This window comes from Mobula hypostoma, chromosome 6 (genome assembly GCF_963921235.1).
Source record: "Mobula hypostoma chromosome 6, sMobHyp1.1, whole genome shotgun sequence".
In the NCBI taxonomy this organism is placed as follows: Eukaryota; Metazoa; Chordata; class Chondrichthyes; order Myliobatiformes; family Myliobatidae; genus Mobula; species Mobula hypostoma.
In genome coordinates, this window is record NC_086102.1 from 33,145,537 (window position 1) to 33,165,619 (window position 20,083).

The window sequence follows — 20,083 nt, forward strand, 5'->3', positions numbered from 1 at the left end:
ATGCACCAGTATACTAATGATATTATTAGTTAAAGGAAAGTGCACGCAGCTCTTATACAGATAATATCCAACTTTAAACTGATAATGTTCTCTATCATGGTGTGTGGCATAACAGTGAGGGTACTTAAATTGGAGCAGAACCAAAAACACAGCTGGTCAGGCAACATCTGATGAAAGAGAAACAGTCACCATCTTGACCCTGTGGCCCTTTGTCAGAACTTACTTTGTCACTTCATGACATTCAAAGGACCAGTGTTCAGCTCACTGCTCCACAAGGTTTACCTGTCTCTGTGCTGAACTGAGGCTGTGGTTTGCAACCTACGGGCTCTGGGCCTGGCTCTGGCTCTGTGGCTATGGACTCACTTTTGTGAACTTCAATGCTAAACGTCAGGTGCCTAGTTTTATTATTTGCACAACGTTTTTTTTTCCTGCACACATTGGGTGTTTGATGGTCCTTTTTGATAGGTTCTTTTGGATTTCTTCGTTTTGTGGCTACCCATATGGAGATGAATCTCAAGGTTGTATATACTTTGATAATAAATCAACTTTGATAATAAATCGACTTTGAACAAAGGCATGGACACTGCTGAGGCCCAATCCAACAATTCTGAAGATCGCCATTGACCAGAAGCTGAACTGTACCCGCCAGATAAATATGGTGACAATGTGGCTGGGTGTCTTGCAGTGACTGACTCACTTCCAAAGTTTTTCCATCATCTGTAAGTTACAGAGCATCTTGGAAAGTGATGTAATACTGGATGAATGCAGTTTTCAGATCATAGAAAAAGCTTCATGCTATCTGGCGCAAAGCAGCACACTTGATTAGTTCCCCATGGACACTGCCGCACAGTGGCTGCTGTCTGTACCATCTGCAAAATGGCAACTACTGATAGCAAATTCTGAACCCATGATATCTATCACAAATAAGCCCAAGGATTTCAGGTACATTGGGAATTCCACTCCACATTACGCACAATCCCGATCTGGAAATATATCACCGTTCCTCCTTTATCATAGTTATATCAGAATCTCCCTCCCTCCATACCCAGCATCACACAGGATGGCTGCAGGACTACAGCAGTAAAAGAAGGTGGTTCACCCACCACCACCTAATCAGGCCATTTTGGGATAGGTGAGAAATATTGGCTGTGACAGTGACATCCAGATCCTGCAAAATGAATCGATTAAAAAATGTCAAAATTGTTGAAACCCACACTTTGTATGGCACAGTGTTCCACTCTTACACTCGATAATTCTGTGACACACTCTAAGCATTGACATTTTACCTCTCCTGCTCATGCCTTTAACATATTCTGCTGTACGGTATTTAGTGGTTTCTTAAGGTTGTTAGTCCTTAAGGGTGGTAGTCGGCATGCATCTCAAATAGCCTCTGACAATCAGGTCCAGCTCCTGGCCTTCACATGTGGCTTAGCTACTAAGCCTGGTGGAATCATTTTTTTCTGACAGGAGAAGGGGCAAAGACAGGCACCTTAAAACCACCCACTTCAGGTAGATGGTGCGTGTTAGCGATGGTTGGCAGCTCACCTCGGAGAAAGTAAACTCTGATCTGAAACCTCTGCTGCCTTGCGGTTATACCCACTCATGGGGAAAGCTTTGGGAGTAAACCCCGAGGAAATACCCTAACCCGGAGTTCCTAAGGCAGACCCACATTGAATTCAACACTGACTGGCAACTCCTGTAACACCACTGGTGCCAAACTGTATTGGTCTCTGTTGTTCCTTTGAATTCATCAGCTGCTTGGAGAGGAGAAGGCTGCTACATGGGCAACAGCTTGCTGTCCCTGGCTTGCCTATCACATGGGTAGCTGGGGACACAACATATATTGTCGACCCCAACCAACAGAGGGCTTTAATGGGATTGAGCTGTTCATATGGGCTTCACAACATATCCTTGAACATTTTTAATTTTCCATTAATATTAAATCTGATATCTTTGATTTTTGGATATGCTTTTGACTTCTTTAGCAAACATGCATCAACAGTATTTCATTGCTTGTGTCATTGCCTGTTTTTCACTGCTTTAAATTACCTCTCTCAGAAATGAAAGAATGTCAAAGAATGACTTCATCTCATATGTCATGTCAGCTGTTTTTATAAAGGCCTCAAATACTAAGTGCAGCTTTTTTCAGACATTTGCTGATAAGCCACAGGAATTTTTTGAAATCTGCCTCTGTGATGTGCTGGTATGATTGTACTTTGTAGCTTCATGATTTAAAAAATACTTTGCACGCAGTTATCCTGAAACCCTAACTGACAGCTGTAAATTATATGACAAACACAAGAAAATCTACAGATGTTGGAAATCCAAGCAACGCACACGAGATGCTGGAGGGACTTAGCAGCACTATGGAAAAGAGTAAACAGTCAATGTTTCAGGCTGAGATCCTTCATAAGGACTGGAAGATGAGACGTCAGAGTAAGGTGGGTGGAGTGGAGCTGTTTGATATATATTGTGCCTATAAAAAATATTCAACTACCCCCGCCCAGAAGTTTTCATGTTTTATTGTTTCACAACATTGAATCACAGTGAATTTAACTTGGCTTTTTTTGACACCAATCAACAGAAAAAGTCTCTTTTGTGTCAAAGTGACAACGAATCTCTACAAAGTGATCTAAATTAATTACAAATAAAAAACGCAAAATAATTCATTGCATAAGTATTCACCCCCCTTTGATATGACACACCAAATCATCACGGGTGCAGCCACTTAGTTTTAGAAGCTACATAATTAGTTAAAAGGAGATCTGGTTTTGGAGACCCATGTGCAGTCAAGGTGTTTCAATTGATTGTAGTAAAAATACCCTTGTATTTGCAAGGCCCAACTGCTGATGAGTCACTATCCTAGCAAAAACTACACCATGAAGACAAAAGAACACTCCAAGCAACTCTGCGAAAAGGTTATTGAAAAGCATAAGCCAGGAGATGAATACAAGAAAATTTCCAAGACACTGAATATCCTTTAAGTACAGTTAAGTCAATCAAAAAGAAATGGAAAGAATATGACACAGCTGTAAATCTGCCTGGAGCAGGCTGTCCTCAAAAACTAAGTGACTGTACAAGAAGGGGACTAGTGAGGAAGGCTACTAATAGACCTAAGACAACTCTGGAGGAGTTATAAGGTTCGGTGGCTGAGATGAGAGAGACTGCTCATGCAATAACTGTTGCCTGGGTGCTTCATCAGTTGTAGCTTTATGGGAGAGTGGCAAAGAGAAAGCCACAGTTGAAAAACAACCCACGTGAAATCTTGGCTTAAGTGTGCCAGAAGGCATCAGGGAGACTCTGAAGTTAGCTGGAAGAAAGTTCTATCGTCTGATAAAACCAAAATTGAACTTCTTGGCTATCAGACTAAACATTGCACATCATCAAAAACACACCATCCCTACTGTGAAACATGGTGGTGACTGTATCATGTGTGGGGGTGCTTCACTGCAGCAGTCCCTGGAAGGCTTGTGAAAGTAGAGGGTAAAATGAATACAGCAAAATACAGGGAAATCCTCGAGGAACACCTGATGCAGTCTGCAAGGGAACTGAGACTTGGGAGAAGATTTGGTTTCCCAAATAACCCCAAGCATAAAGCCAAAGCTACACAGAAATGGCTTAAAACAATAAAGTTAATGTCCTGGAGTGACCAAGTCAGAATCCAGACCTCAATCCAATTGAGAATTTGTGGATGGACTTGAAAAGGTCTGTCACTAACGATCCCTGTGCAATCTGACAGAACTTGAGCAGTTTTGTAAAGAATGCTGGGGAAAAATTGCATGGGGCAGGTATTAGCCTTCAAAGTTCCCAGGACATCATCAAGGAGCGGTGTCTCAGAAAGGCAGTGTCCATTATTAAGGACCTCCAGTGGCCAGGGCATGCCCTTTTCTCACTGTTACCATCAGGTAGGAGGTTCAGAAGCCTGAAGGCACACACTCAGTGATTCAGGAATAGCCTCTTCCCCTCTGCCATCAGATTCCTAAATGGACATTGAATCTTTGGACATTACCTCACTTTTTTTAATACATAGTATTTCTGTTTTTTGCATGATTTTTAATCTATTCAATATACGTATACTGTACTGCTGTGTACTGAATAAGATTTACTTATTATTTTTTCTTCTATGTTATGTATTGCATTGGATTGCTGCTGCTGAGTTAACAAATTTCACGTCACATGCCGGTGATAATAAACCTGATTCTGATTCTGATTTTGATTGCCATTTGTGCAAAGCTGACAGAGACCTATCCACACAGACTCAAGGCTGTAATTGCTGCCAAAGGTGGATCTACTAAATACTGACTTGAAGGGGCTGAATACTCAAGCAATCAATTACTTATGCTTCATATTTGTATTTAATTTAGATCAGTTTGTAGAGAACTGTTTTCACTTTGACATTAGAGTCGTTTTCTGTTGATCAGTATAAAAAACAAATTTTCTTTGTGTTGTGTTTAAATTATATGAGTTTGATGAAGCTGCTCAGTAAACAGAGGATGTCAGAGAAAGGTGTGTAGGCTTCATCACAATGTCACTATCAGATCCTGTTCATTAACTCTGGAAGGTTTTTGCAAGCTTGATCTTTATTTGTAACCAAACTTAGGATGAAAATGATCAATTGATCCATCAGACTTGTGCATGTGACTTAAATCAGATCTTATGTTCACTGGTTCTTATGTTCCTCTTTATGTTGTGCGTCAGTTTTAGTCCTTCCCAACAACAATGCTGAAAACTGACATCACTCACGGGAGACAGAGGAAGCAAATCCTTCAACCACTTTGCAATATTTATTCTTAGATTTTTATTAATACTGAGAACCGATGAGACTAACTATAAACTATACATTTAATATATTGAGCAAATAAAGGACAGCCATACTAATACATAATTCATATTTTTATTTTTCTACCATATTTGTCCAGCATTCATGCTTAGAACAGTCAAATTTCTGATACAAGCTTTAAATATGTCTAACTAATTTGTTGTGGAACTTCATCTACTTTGCATATTTATGTGTAAAGAATTATATCATCATTTGTTACCTTGTGTTATCTGTATGTTGTTAGCGGCAATAGTAGACTTTTTGCAAATTTGTAGGAAATAAGTCCATAAGGCAATAAGACATAGGAGCAGAATCAGGCCATTTGGCCCATCGAGTCTGTTCTGCCATTTTATCATTTCCTTCTCACCCCCATTCCCCTGCCTTCTCCCCATAACCTTTCATACTCCGACTAATAAAGAACTTATCAATCTCTGCCTTAAATACAGCAAATGATCTGGTCTCTACAACTGCCTGTGGCAATGAATTCCACAGTTTCCCCACCCTCTGGCAGAGGAAATTCCTCCTCATCTCATTCTGTTCTGAGGTTGTGCCCTCTGGTCCTAGATTCCCCCACCATAGGAAACATTCTTTCCACATCTATTCTATCTGGGCCTTTCAACTTTCGATAGGTTTCAATGAGATACCCCTCCTCCACCTCATTTTTCTAAATTCCAGCCAGTAAAGGCCCCAAGCCATCAATCACTCTTAATATGATATGCCTTCCATTCCTGGAATCATTTTCACGAACCTCCTCTGAACCCTCTCCAATTTCTTAAATAAGGGGCCTAAAACTGCTCACAATACTTTAAGTGAGGCCCCAGCAGTGCCTTATAAAGCCTCAGCATTACATCCTTGCTTTTATATTCTCGTCCTTTCGAAACGAATACTCACATCGTATTTCCCTTCCTCACCATTGACTCAACCTGCAAGTTAACCTTTAAGGAATCCAGCATGAGGGCTCCCAAGTCCCTTGGCACCTTGGATTTTTGAATTTTATCCCAATTTAGAAAATCGCCCATGCTTTTTTTCCTTCTACCAAACTGCGTAACCATTCACTTCCCAGCACTGTATTGCATTTGCCACTTTTCACATTCGCCTAATCTGTCCAACCTCATCCTCAACAATACCTGTACCTTCTCCTGTCTTTGTATCATCCACAAGCCTAGCCACAAAGCCTTCAATTCCATCACCAAATTCAGTCCACCATTTGCAGGACATTGGCTGAGAAATTCAATAATGTGTGCTCTATGTGATAGAAAATATTAGAAAATTTGCTTTGGTGAAGGTTAATGAATTACTTCTGGATTTTCCCCACATCCAGCGTGCACTAAATAATTGTTTTAATGGCACTTCTGCAAGATATTTGTTTATGCGTAGCAGTAAAATGGTTTGGGCACTCTTGTAGAAACAGGTCTTCACAGTAAACATGGAAAATTTTCAAATTTAATTCTGACACTTGAAACATTATCCTTATATTTTTATTGATGCCGAGGTACTCGACGATTCCATAGTCATAGTCATAGTCATACTTTATTGATCCCGAGGGAAACTGGGTTTTGTTACAGTTGCACCAACCAAGACTAGAATATAAATATAGCAATATAAAACCATAAATAATTAAATAATAATATGTAAATTATGCCAGGAAATAAGTCCAGGACTAGCCTATTGGCTCAGGGTGTCTGACCCTCCAAGGGAAGAGTTGTAAAGTTTGATGGCCACAGGCAGGAATGACTTCCTATGACGCTCAGTGTTGCATCTCGGGGAACGAGTCTCTGGCTGAATGTACTCCTGTGCTCAACCAGTACATTATGTCGTGGATGGGAGACGTTGTCCAAGATGGCATGCAACTTGGACAGCATCCTCTTTTCAGACACCACCGTCAGAGAGTCCAGTTCCATCCCCACAACATCACTGGCCTTACGAATGAGTTTGTTAATTCTGTTGGTGTCTGCTACCCTCAGCCTGCTGCCCCAGCACACAACAACAAACATGATAGCACTGGCCACCACAGACTCGTAGAACATCCTCAGCATCGTCCGACAGATGTTAAAGGACAAAGCTTAATGGTACAATTGTTTGAATCATTAGCATGTGGGTATATATTGCCTGATGTCACTCCATTCACCCTGAGGAATGAGCTATATTTGTTTTAAAACTAGTTGATCTTTTACTACAAAGAAATCTATTTAGCTTTGGCAAATAAAATATACTTTTTGGATTCTGGAATGGATTATATAAAGTCACTTTTCTTTTAACAGATCTGTTGCACATTGAGTGGAGTGGAAGTCCAGAGCCATTGTGATCTGGTTGTTGATATGTCATTTCTATTCCAAAGTGATGTCTGATGAGCAGAAGCACATTGGTCAGCTGAGCTTTGGTGGCTACCCACATTATTTGCATGCATTTTATGTATTCTCTGAAGAAAAGCTGTATTTTTTCAGTGTTTCTCATAGCTGAATCAGCATCTATAAATCCTTCTTCATAGAGTCAGAATCCGGCAGCATGGAGACAGGCCATTCTGGCCAACTCATCCATACTGACCAGTGGGCACCCTTCCTTATCAATTCCATCACCACAAATTGCTCCATAACTCTCTGTGCCTCAGTGATTAATGTTCTTCTAGAGACTTCACAAATTCTGACAGTGACCCATTTTTAACCACTCTTTCAGATAGTGCATCCAGGGTACTTGACATTATCTGGACGAAAGAGGCCCCCGTCATATCTCCTCCAAATCTCTTCCCCTGAATTTACGGTATGTCCTCCAGTTTTCTTTACATCTGATAGAAAGTTTCCTGCAGTCTACCCTGTCTATATTCCTCAATTTTATAAACCTCAGTCATGTCCACTCTTAACTTCCTATGCTACAGAGAGAGAGACAGAGACCTAATGAAGCCTAACTTCCCCAGCCTTCCCTCATAACTAAGCTGTTCCTTCCCTGGAAACATCCTAATAGTTCTCCTCAGCACCTTCTGCAGTACTATCACTTCCTTCCTATACTTTGTTGACAAGAACTGTTTAAAGTACTCCAGGTGAGGTCAGACAAAGATCTTATACATTAGAATATAAACTCCCTAATTCTACTTTTAACGCCCTACCTAAGAAAGGCCAGTATGTCATAGCGCCTCACCAATCTATGTTGTGACTTCCAGGGAGCAAGATATTTGTACCTCATGGTATCTCTGTTCAACAGCATTCTGCAGGGCCCTGCTATTCATTGTGTATGCCCTGCCTTGATTTAATTTCCCAAAATGTATCACTTTGTACTTCTCTGAGTTAAATTCATCTTCCATTCACTTGCCTGCTTTCCCAGTTGATCTATAGTTTGTCATAACCTTAGACAATCTTCTTCACTATCCATTCTGCAAACTTACTAATCATGTTACCTACGTTTTCATCCAGATGATTGATATGAATGAAAAACAGCAAAAGACCAAGCCAGATTGTTTTTGGCACAGCAGTTGTCACAGGTATCCAATCTAAAAACAACTTCCACCCTCTCCATCTAGGACCCTTCATTAGAACATTCCACAGTTACTGCCTGACCTGCAGTTGTTGCTACAGCTCCTGTTTTTTTGCGCCATTAATGCCTTGCCTTGTTTTTTTTGCCAAATTTACCAACATTATATTGCATTTGACATGTATTTTCTCACTCACTGATATCATACTGTAGCCTTTCCTCATACTCTTCATAACTCAAGCTCCTGTCCAGCTTTGTGTTATCCTCAAACTTGGAGATGATCATGAGAAAATTGAAAGTAATCTGTATGTATTATATATGTTGCACCTCAGTAATCCACAAAGATTATTAGCTAGGGTTTAAACATTGACCAGAAATCCATCTGTTGTAAGTGAAAAAGGATCTCATGTTTTCTCAGCGTATATGACAAATAAACTCTTCTTGGGCTTCCAGCCAGGTACAGGTATCGATCATAACCAACATTTCAATGAAAAACTCTGCCATCTTCATCAGGGATTCATTCCTGATGAAGATGGCAGTTTGTCATCAAAACATCGGCTATAATTGATACCTGTACCCAGCTGGAAGCCTGGGAAGAATTTATTCATCTGTCGTAAGTTCCAAATTAGTAATAATGAATGCAACTTGGTCTTCATTTTCCAATTGCAGAAGTGAAGTTCATTCTGCTGACCAATATGATTAGTGCACAGCAGAAAGTTAATTTCCATCCCAAGATAATAAAATTCTGGCATTAACTTACCTGAGCCATGATTTGTTTGCTCGTGTTAAATGTTGAACTTCTTCATTTAAAATTATATTTTAGTGCCAATCTTATCCCATTTAAAATAAATATTTACACTACTTAAATAAAGTAAACTCATTTTCATACACTATGTATTAAAGGTTCCTTTGCAAACTTCTCCCAGTATAATCCTAAGGCTGATAAATTTCTAGTCAGGCCTCTGCTATCAAATAATGTTTCATTACTTCTTGCAAAAGAACCAAAGGAAGGAAAATCAGAAGACGATTCAAGTATACTTTATAATCACCAGATCTCCCGTCATAGACTTTTAGCTGATCAACAGAGGGGAAATATATCTGACCTCTGAGAGCTGTAGAATGAGAAAATAAGAGAGGGGGAGTTGTGAGTGTAGAAATTGTTTGACTAAATAATCTGACTAACTAACCTAAATAAGAATCACAATGATAAATGATGTTACGGGTCACATATGGAGGAAATTGTGTTGCGTGCAGTGATTTGGAACTTGGCAAGCCCTGGGGTTAGAATTTGGAAAATTGAATATTTACTACTGTCATTAATTACATGGTGTTACATCATGACATCATCTGACCAAAATATTTCTGGCAGTTTTCTTAACCCTCCCTATCCCCAGTGAATATGTTGGTCAAAGAGTATAATCTTTACAACAATGTAACTCAGCTTTAAAGTGTGTTCTAGTCTCTGCTCATTTGAGTTAAAAGAGGTGAAAATCCCTATAGCCTCAAAACTACCAGCTTAGAACTGTATCAGAACTCCACTGTCAAAAATCCACCAATTACCGGTAAAGCTTGCCAGAAGCCCATCTTGAAGCACTTAAATCAGGCATGGCTAACCCAATATTTTCACAACTTTACCCGAAACTCTCCTTAAATTATTACCACCACTGTATAAGTGGCTGTAGGGACGTAACATATGAATGTAAAATTAGGAGCAGAAGTAAGCCACCTGGCCCTTCAGACTTACTCCGCCATTCATCAAGATTGTGACTGATCGCTAATCATAGGCACCCGTTAGTCTCGTGAGACCATGGATTTGCGCCTTGGAAGGTTTCCAGGGTGCAGGCCTGGGCAAGGTTGTATGGAAGACCGGCAGTTGCCCATGCTGCAAGTCTCCCCTCTCCACGCCACCGATGTTGTCCAAGGGAGGGGCATTAGGGCTGATACAGCTCGGCACCGCTTGTCATTGCAGAGCAATGTGTGGTTAAGTGCTTTGCTCAAGGACACAACACACTGCCTCAGCTGAGGCTCGAACTAGTGACCTTCAGATCGCTAGACCGACACCTTAACCACTTGGACATGCGCCAACATTGATCTCTACTTCAGTGCTATTTTCCTACACTACTTCTAATATTACATGATTCCCTTAATTTCTAGAAATCTATGAGTTTGGTGTAGAGAGTTTCGAAGTTTCACCATCTCTGACTGAGGAGCTCTTTCTTCATCTCGGTCCTAAATAATGTACCCCATATTCTGAGACTGTGATTCCTGACTCTCGACTCCTCAACCAGAGAAATAGCTTTCCTGTAAACATACTGGTGATCTACGTAAGAATTTTGGGTGTTTCAATGAGATCACTTCTTAGTTTCAGCTGTAGAGATAGAGTTCCTGTCTATTTGATCTAGCCTCTTATAGTAAACACACCATCCCAGAACCAGCCTAGTGAATATTTTGCACTATGGCAGGCATATGCTGTACTTGGGTAAAGAAACCAAACTGGACATGATACTCTTGGTCTGGTCTCACCAAGGACCTGTATTATTGAAGTAAAATCTCTTTACTCCTGTATTCATCTCCTGCCATAATAAAAACCGTACCATTGCCCTCCAACATTCCCTGTAATATATGTTAGCTTTGAGTGATTTGTGTACAAGGGCTTTTGATCATCAACATGTCTAATGTGTCACTATTTAAAACATGCTCAGTATTTCTGCTTTGTGTATCAAATTAAAATAGGCAGCAGAATCTAAGAGTTATTATAAGGAATATTTTAGGTTAGAGAGCCCTTGAAGATGTCACAAAAATACTTGGAATTTGCAGCTAGAGCTGCATGATGTAAAGTCGGTGCCATAATCATCAATAGCATTATGCAGTTTCTTTACTAAAAGGATACAAAAGAAATGGAAAAGATGTAATATTGATAAACTGGGATATTGCCGGAGATGAGACATTAAAGTTATAACGTAAGATTTCAGAGATTAGGATGATATTATTAAATCTGAGAGGCTAAAAAGTGACCTAATACTCTTCATCATTGTTGTAGAATTTTGGGGTAGATAGTTTTCAGTTTAGAAGCCTTCACTCATTAAAGTACAGTATATAATTAAAAATAAGTCCATTTGATTTGTACTGATTAACTACAGGAACATAAAAATATTTTACTCTGATTTAGCACTCAGCAGTGAAGGAATGGTATATGCTACTGACCTCAGCAAAAGTTATGTGCAATAAGATTCAGCAGTCTCTGAGATTTCAGTTGTCTCTTCTTTGATATGACAAATTTGGGAGAGTCTGTGGTACTCAGCAGTAAGATGGCCGATTAAACTGAAAACTTTCCATTGATAGCAGAGCAGGGAGTGTAGTTTAAACTTAGAAAGTGAAATGAAGAATGTGAATGCTAATTGAAAATTAAATTTAATGCTGAAACAATAATCATGAAGAAGTGAAAGATATACATTTTAAAATCATTGTGTGTTTTACTATTATTTTGAAGAAACTGAACACTACCTGTGCAAAATAAGCTTTTTAGGTACTTGAAGGTGGATAAGTGACTAATAACATTTAGTTTGCTTTTTAAATTGACACTTCATGAAGCAAGAGTTAACATTTTCAATAGTTTTTACAATAGGAAAAGGGTATAAAAAGCTCACATTGATTTAATTCTTTTGAAATTCCATTTGCAAGGATTGCAATAGCACACACTAGAGCAATGGGACATTGCTTTCAGACTTGCACTTTTAACTGCATGTACAGACACCGGAAGTTGCCATCAGATTCGCACAGTAACAATGCCAAGCACTGACAGCTTTGCTGTTATTCCAACTGCAAAGCCGAGCCTTCATTATCATTCATTATATTAAGCATTGAACATGTCAGAAACACAAGAACTTATAATGGGGAATTAGGAAATAACAGAGAAATTAAACAAATGTTTAATGTCTGTTTGCATGGAAGAAGACAAAATTTATGCCAAAAACACAAGAGAGCAGAGGGTCAAGTGCAAATGAGGAACTGAAAGAAATTAGTCTGAAAAAGGAACTAGAGAAGTTGGCGCAATTGAAAGACCATTAATCCTAAGGATTTGATTATCTACATCCCAGAATTTTGTAAGAGGTGGGGGGTGGGGGGCGTTGGCTATAGAGATTGTGGATACATTGGTTATCATCTTCCAAAATCCTAGAGATTCTGGAATGGTTTCTGCAAATAGGAGGAAGTCAAATGTGATCTCATGATTAAATGAAGGAGAAAGAGAGAGATGAAATTTGTTATCTTCAGATCAGTATAGGTAAAATACTTGTATCTGCAATAAAGGACCTAGTCATAGGACACCTTAAACACAAAATACTCCGCAGATGCTGGGGTCAAAGCAACACTCACAACATGCTGGAGGAACTCAGCAGGTCGGGCAGCATCCGTGGAAACGATCAGTCGATATTTCAGGCCGGAACCCTTCGTCAGGACTGTAGAGGGAAGGGGCAGAGGCCCTATAAAGAAGTTGGGGGAGGGTGGAAAGGAGAAGGCTGGTAGATTCCAGGTGAAAAACCAGTAAGGGAAAAGATAAAGGGGTGGGGGAGGGGAAGCAGGGAGGGGATAGGCAGGAAAGGTGAAGAAAGAATAGGGGAAAACACAATGGGTAGTAGAATGAGGCGGAACCAAGAGGGAGGTGGTGGGCAGGTGGGGGAGGGGGCAGAGTGACATAGGGGTAGGGGAAGGGAGGGGGAGGGAATTACCGGAAGTTGGAGAATTCTATGTTCATACCAAGGGGCTGGAGACTACCTAGATGGTATATGAGGTGTTGCTCCTCCAACCTGAGTTTAGCCTCATCATGGCAGTAGAGGAGGCCATGTATGGACATATCTGAATGGGAGTGGGAAGCAGAGTTGAAGTGGGTGGCTGCTGGGAGATCCTGTCTGTTTTGGCGGATGGAGCAGAGGTGCTCTACGAAGCGGTCCCCCAATCTGTGTCAGGTTTCACCGATGTAGAGGAGGCCACACCTGGAGCACCAGATGCAATAGATGTCCCCAACAGACTCAGAAGTGAAGTGTTGCCTCACTTGGAAGTACTGTTTGGGGCCCTGAATGGTGGGAAGAGAGGAGGTGTAGGGACAGGTGTAGCACTTGCCCTTACAGGGATAAGTGCCAGGTGGGAGATCTGTGGGGAGGGACCGAACCCTGCGGAAGGCGGAGAGGGGGAGATGTGCTTCGTGGTGGGGTCCTGTTGAAGGTGGCGGAAGTTGCGGAGGATAATGTGTTGGATACGGAGGCTAGTGGGGTGGTAGGTGAGGACAAGGGGAACTCTGTCCCTGTTGTGGTGACGGGAGGATGGGGTGAGAGCCGAAGTGCGGGAAATGGAGGAGATGCGGATGAGGGCGTCATTGATGACAGCAGAAGGGAAACCATGATCCTTAAAGAAAGAGGACATTTGAGATGTCCTGGAACGGAAAACCTCATCCTTGGAGCAGATGCGGCGGAGACAGAGGAACTGGGAATAGGGAATGGTGCAGTAGGACACCTTGAAGAGTGTTATAGGTTTGAGCAAAGTCAGTGTGGATTAAAGAAAGGCAAATCTTACGTGACAAATCTATTGGAGTTTCCCGAAGATGCAACAGGTAAAGTGGATAAAAAGGATGTATTTAGATTTTCAGAAAATTTTCAATGACATCTCTCACTGGAGACTGGTCAACAGGGTTTAGAGCACATGGAAATTGAGGCAAAATATTGGAGTGAATTGAGATTTGTTTGACAGATAGAAAATAAAGACTAGGAATTAATTGACCTTAATTTGATGGAAGGGACAAGGTAGCTGGGATTTAATATGAAAAAATGTGAGATCCATCACTCAAAACAAAAATGTTGACCATTTTTGAAAAACGTGACAGTTTGAGAAATATTCATAATCAAACATTGGTATTAGATGAGATTAGTTTATTACAGTAAACACCAGAATGCAATGAACCCCCTTGTTCCTACGAACCTCACAGGATAAACTGTATACACAGTAATAAATACATAAATGAGTGCCAGTAAAGCTAAAACGGAATAATGGAGAGGATCAAATTGGGAATTTTGAGAACACGGCAGCACCAATGGGAAGTGGATGTGAAGGATGGGATTGGTTCAGAAGCCTGACAACAGTGGGGAAGAAGTCCTGTCATCTGGGCTCTCAGGATCCTGTGTCCTCTCCCAGAAAATAGAACGGCCAGAGCTGCAGACATCCTTGACGATACTATCAGCCTTATTGAAGCAATGCATTGTAATGATCAGCTGATCAGAAGGAAATGAAGAACCTGTGATGGACACAGGTTATTGAATGCTTATGCAAAGTAGCTGAATGCTAACCGTTACAGAAAGCAATTAGGGTGGTAAATGGTATGTTGGCTATTATTATGACAAGATTGCAGTATGGGAGAAAAGATGTCTTCCTGTGATTATATAAGATCTTGCAGAGACTGCAACTGGAGTTTTGTACAGTTTTGCTCTCCATATGAAAGAATTTAAAGTAATACTCCAAAAATCCATTATCCAGCTTTGCAAAACTCCAGATGGTCTAGCACAGGGGTGGCCAAACTTTTACATTCCATGCGCCAATTTTTTCACTCATGAGTTCAGATGCGCCATACAACTCTTGTACCCCCATTCAACTCTTGTAAAAATATGTTAATATAGAACTCGTGCGTGAAAAAATCACATCTGAACTCGTGCGTGAAAAAATCGACGCATGGAATGTAAAAGGTTGGCCACCCCTGGTTTAGCATCTGGTTCACCAGATGATGTTTGCCACTCTTCTTTGAATCTCACAAGGGTTCCAGTTTCTGCGCTCCTTCTGAAGTTCAGTGGGGCTCTGGTTACCATACTCCCCTGAGATTCACTGAGACCCCATTTACTGTGCTCTTTAAACTCAGTAGGTAATTTATTACAATACTATGTACTGTAATATATATTTTCAAACTAATTAAAACTGTCATGGTATGTTAATAGGAGTAATATCCAATATTACCAGTGGCTTCTAAGTCTCAGGTTTTACTGTACTTGCTACAATGGGAGTGCCATGACTATTCATCAGGTTGGTTCCTGAGATAAGCACAAGAGATTCTGCAGATGCTGAAAATCTTGAACAGTACACACAGAATGTTCAATTGTGACCATCGGGACTGGAAAGGAAGGGGGCTGAAGCCAGAACAAGAAGGTGAGGTGAGGGGAAAGGGTTGCAATAATGGGTGAAACCAGGTGAGGAGAAAGGTGGTTGGGTGGGGGATGGGTGATGAAATAAGCTGCAAGGTGATAGGTGGAAGAAGCAAAGGACTAAAGGTGTAATCTGATAGGAGAGCACAGTGAACCATGGAAGAAAGGGAAAGAGGAGGAACTCCAGAAGGAGGTGATGGGCAAGTGAGGTGAAGAGAAGGAGTGAGAGGAGAACCAGAATATCTCTTGAGATGCTGGTTTTGCTGAATGAGGTAGGAATGAAAAGATTGGACCTACATTCTTGTGATTTGTGAGGATTGGAACTTACAAAATCCAAACAGGATCTGATAGGGTGCATGCAGTGAGCACTTTTCCCTTGGCGGATTGGCCAACAACCAGAGATCATGATCTCTGAATAAGGAGCAAGATGAGGAGAAGCCTCTTCAATCGGAGGATGGCGAATCTCGGGGATGCTCTATGCTAGTGTTTGTGGGGGCAATGAGTTAATCAAAAATAGAGATAGATAACTCTCTGAATATTAAGGGAATCAGGGAAAATGGATGATTTTCTGCCTTAGCATTGTAATCTTGTTAAATAGCAGAGTAGGTGGAAGAGATAGATTCTTTCTCCTCATTCATACACAACGCAGCCATCTTATACATTTAAGTGAATTAGGGATACTGTTCATTTGACACAGGTATTAAGTAACACTGTTGGTGTTGTTAATACTTCAGCTCCTGCTTCTTTATTGATTCCTTGGCTCTATAAGGTTTTTGAGGCTTCTTTGAAACTTGGTAAACTTCCGGAATCTTTTAATAGAGCATCAATTTCTTTAATACTAAAGAAGGATAAAGACCCTGCTCAATGTGCATCTTATAGACCAATATCTTTATTAAATGTTGATTCTAAAGTTTTTTCTAAGTTATTAGCAAATAGACTAGAAAAAGTACTTCCTTCTATTATTTCGGAAGACCAAACGGGTTTTATTAAAGGTCGTTACTCTTTTTATAATATTCGTACATTGTTAAATATCGTTTATACTCCCTCACAAAATGTTCCTGAGTGTGTTATTTCTTTAGATGCCGAGAAAGCTTTTGATAGAGTAGAATGGCCTTATTTATTTAAGGTGCTTGAAATGTTTAATTTTAGCCTGAAATTTATATCCTGGATTAAACTGTTATATCACTCCCCTGTAGCCTCGGTTCGTACTAACTCTTTAAACTCACCTTTTTTTCCTCTCTTTCGTGGTACTCGACAAGGCTGTCCTCTTAGTCCCCTATTATTTGATATTGCATTAGAACCTCTTGCAATTGCTATTCGAGAATCTTCAAATATTACTGGGATAACTCGGGGATTAAAGTCCCATAAATTATCACTCTATGCTGATGATTTACTTTTATATATTTCTAATCCTGAGAGATCTATTCCTGCTGTTTTAGAGTTATTAGCACAATTTGGTCTTTTCTCAGGTTATAAATTAAATCTTAGTAAGAGTGAACTTTTTCCGATTAATAAACATCTTCCCTTATATTATAAATTTCCATTTAAATTGATTAATAATTACCTTTCATATCTTGGGATTAAAATTACTTGTAAACATAAAGATTTATTTAAGACTAACTTTTTACCATTAATAGACCATATTACTCAACTTTCATCTAAATGGTTTCCTTTATATTTAACTTTGATTGGTCGTATTAATGCAGTTAAGATGTTTTTTTTGCCAAAATTTTTATATGTGTTTCAGGCATTACCAATTTTCGTTCCTAAATCTTTTTTTGATAAAGTCGACTCTAAAATTTCTTCATTTATTTGGCAGAATAAGAATCCGAGACTGGGTAAAATACATTTACAGAAAGCTAAGAGAGATGGAGGTTTAGCATTACCTAACTTTAGATTTTATTATTGGGCTATTAATATTCGACATATGAAATTTTGGTTACTTGACCGGGATATACTATCTATTCCTAAATGGGTAGCATTGGAATTACAATCTGTTCAGGGTTATACACTTGGTTCTATTTTAGGTTCATCTCTTCCTTTTGATTCGAAACGCCTTAAGCAGGTCTCTAACCCGATCGTTAAATATGCTTTGCGTATTTGGTTTCAATTCAGAAAATTTTTTGATCTTAATCAATTCGGGTTAGCGATTCCTATTTTAGGTAACATATTTTTTCCTCCCTCTTTTACGGATCGCGCTTTTCAAACTTGGAAGACTAAGGGTATTTTACGGTTTTTGGATTTATTTTTAGATGGTTCCCTTATGTCTTTTGAACAATTATCTAATAAATATAACCTATCAAGAATACATTTTTTTAGATATTTACAAGTTAGAAATTTTCTAAGTACTATACTTCCTTCCTTTCCAATGCTTCCTCCTATATATATTTTAGATTCGATAATTAACCTTAATCCATGTCAGAAAGGTGCATCGGCTATGATTTATAATATTATTATGAAACTCAGGAAAGCTCCATTTGATAAGATTAGGGTAGATTGGGAACAGGAATTGGGGCTTACCATTTCTGTGGATGATTGGGGGCAGATTTTACAATTAGTTAATACTTCCTCTATTTGTGCTAAACATTCCCTAATTCAATTTAAAGTGGTGCATAGAGCACATATGTCCAAAGATAAGTTAGCGCGTTTTTACTCGCATATTAATCCTTTCTGTGATAGATGTTCGGGGCAGATAGCCTCTTTAACTCATATGTTTTGGTCTTGCCCTACTTTGGAAACTTTTTGGAGAGATATTTTCAATATTATTTCTAAGGTATTAAATATAGATATCTCTCCTCACCCTATTACTGCTATCTTTGGACTACCTAAAATTTCTAGTAATCTTTCCCCTTCAGCCCGTAGAATGATTGCATTTCTTACTTTAATGGCGAAAAGATGTATTTTACAACATTGGAAAGAGCTTAATGCTCCAACTACCTTTTTTTGGTTTTCTCAGACGATTTTATGTTTGAATCTGGAGAAAATTAGAAGTAACCTTTATGATTCTTCATTTAAATTTGAACAGATTTGGGGACCTTTTATTCGATATTTTCATTTAATGTAATATTTACCCTTCTTGTTTTTTTTCACTGTTTTAATGGAGGTCGGGATTGAGGACGTGATTTTAAGTTTAACTCTGTTTGGTTTCAAGTTAGCCCATTGCTTTGCTTTGCTTTTAGTTAGTTGCACGGTGGGTTTTTTTTGGGGGTTTTTTTTTCTTTTTTTCCATTGATATATATAAAATCTAGTATACTATTATGTTATCTTGGTTTCTTATGCTTAAATTACATTGTTTGTAGTATTTTCTTTTTGGTATTGTTACCTTTTGGAATTTTATTATACTTTAACATTGTATTAATGTTTATATGGCTTACCTTTTTTGTATACTTACTCAATAAAAAGATTTAAAAAGAAAGAAAGAATACTTCAGCTCCTTGCACTTTATGATTTTACAAGTCAGAAACCACCAAGCATTTTTTTCTGCCTTTGGGGATCTGAGATACAAACCCTGCAGAGTTTGCATGGCACACTGTTAATTTCTTTTCTCTATGAGAACCTGGCTGTTACATGCAGACGCAGTGCTGCTGTCACTGAAGTAAATAAAGGATTAATTATTTTTGTCAGAGCTCAGGTGATATTGTTCTCCTGAGAGAGAAGCACATATATGTTTAACTTTTCCCCAAACATAATGATGAAGGATATCCAATTTTATGATGTCAAATGCACATTGTATTAATTTAATATTATGACCTGATCCGGAAGAAATGTTCACCATTATCCTGCACATGGCAAAGGTGAGTAAACTACATTTTTCCCTTCAAATTTGCAGAGGAACAGATGTACATGAAGGCATTGCAAACGAAAAAAAAAGCTTTTAACCTATAGTAAGTTATAGTGGTTATTAATACTGCAACTGCCAATCCAGTATTAATGAAGTTACTACATTTCAACAAATCCTTGTACTACAACAGTCAGTATAAGTCTTCGAGTTCATAATGTAAGTATTCACAAGCACTACAGTGAGCATTAGAACTTAATGTAGTTACTAACTCTTTGGAATAACCTTGCACTACAGTAGCAAGTAGTCCTACATTATATTAGTTATTAATATTAAATGGAAGCAAGATTAGGCCATTTGATTCCTTGCATCTGTATGGTAGATCATCATTCATTATCATTACGTGCCGTGTTGTATGACGTGGGTGATCAGGGTCTCACGACTATGATCGTTCTTGGCAAATTTTACAGAAGTGGATTGCTGTTGCTGCCTTCTGGGCAGTGCCTTTACAAGATGGGTGAGCACTGCCATTATCAACACTCGTCCGAGATTGTCTGCTTGTCGACAGTGGTCGTATAACCAGGACTTGTGACATGTACCAGCTTTCCATGCGACCATTCACCACCTGCTCTCATGGCTTCACATGACCCTGACTGGAGGCTCAGCAGGTGGTACGCCTTGCCCAAGGGTTACCTGCAGGTCAGTGGAGGAAAGGAGTGCCTTGCACCTCCTTTGGTAGAGATGTATCTCTACCCCACCACACATGGTAGAGCATCTGTCTCAATGACTACATTGTTGAACTCTTCAAGAATTTTGTATGTTTCAATGAGATTACCTGTCATTCTT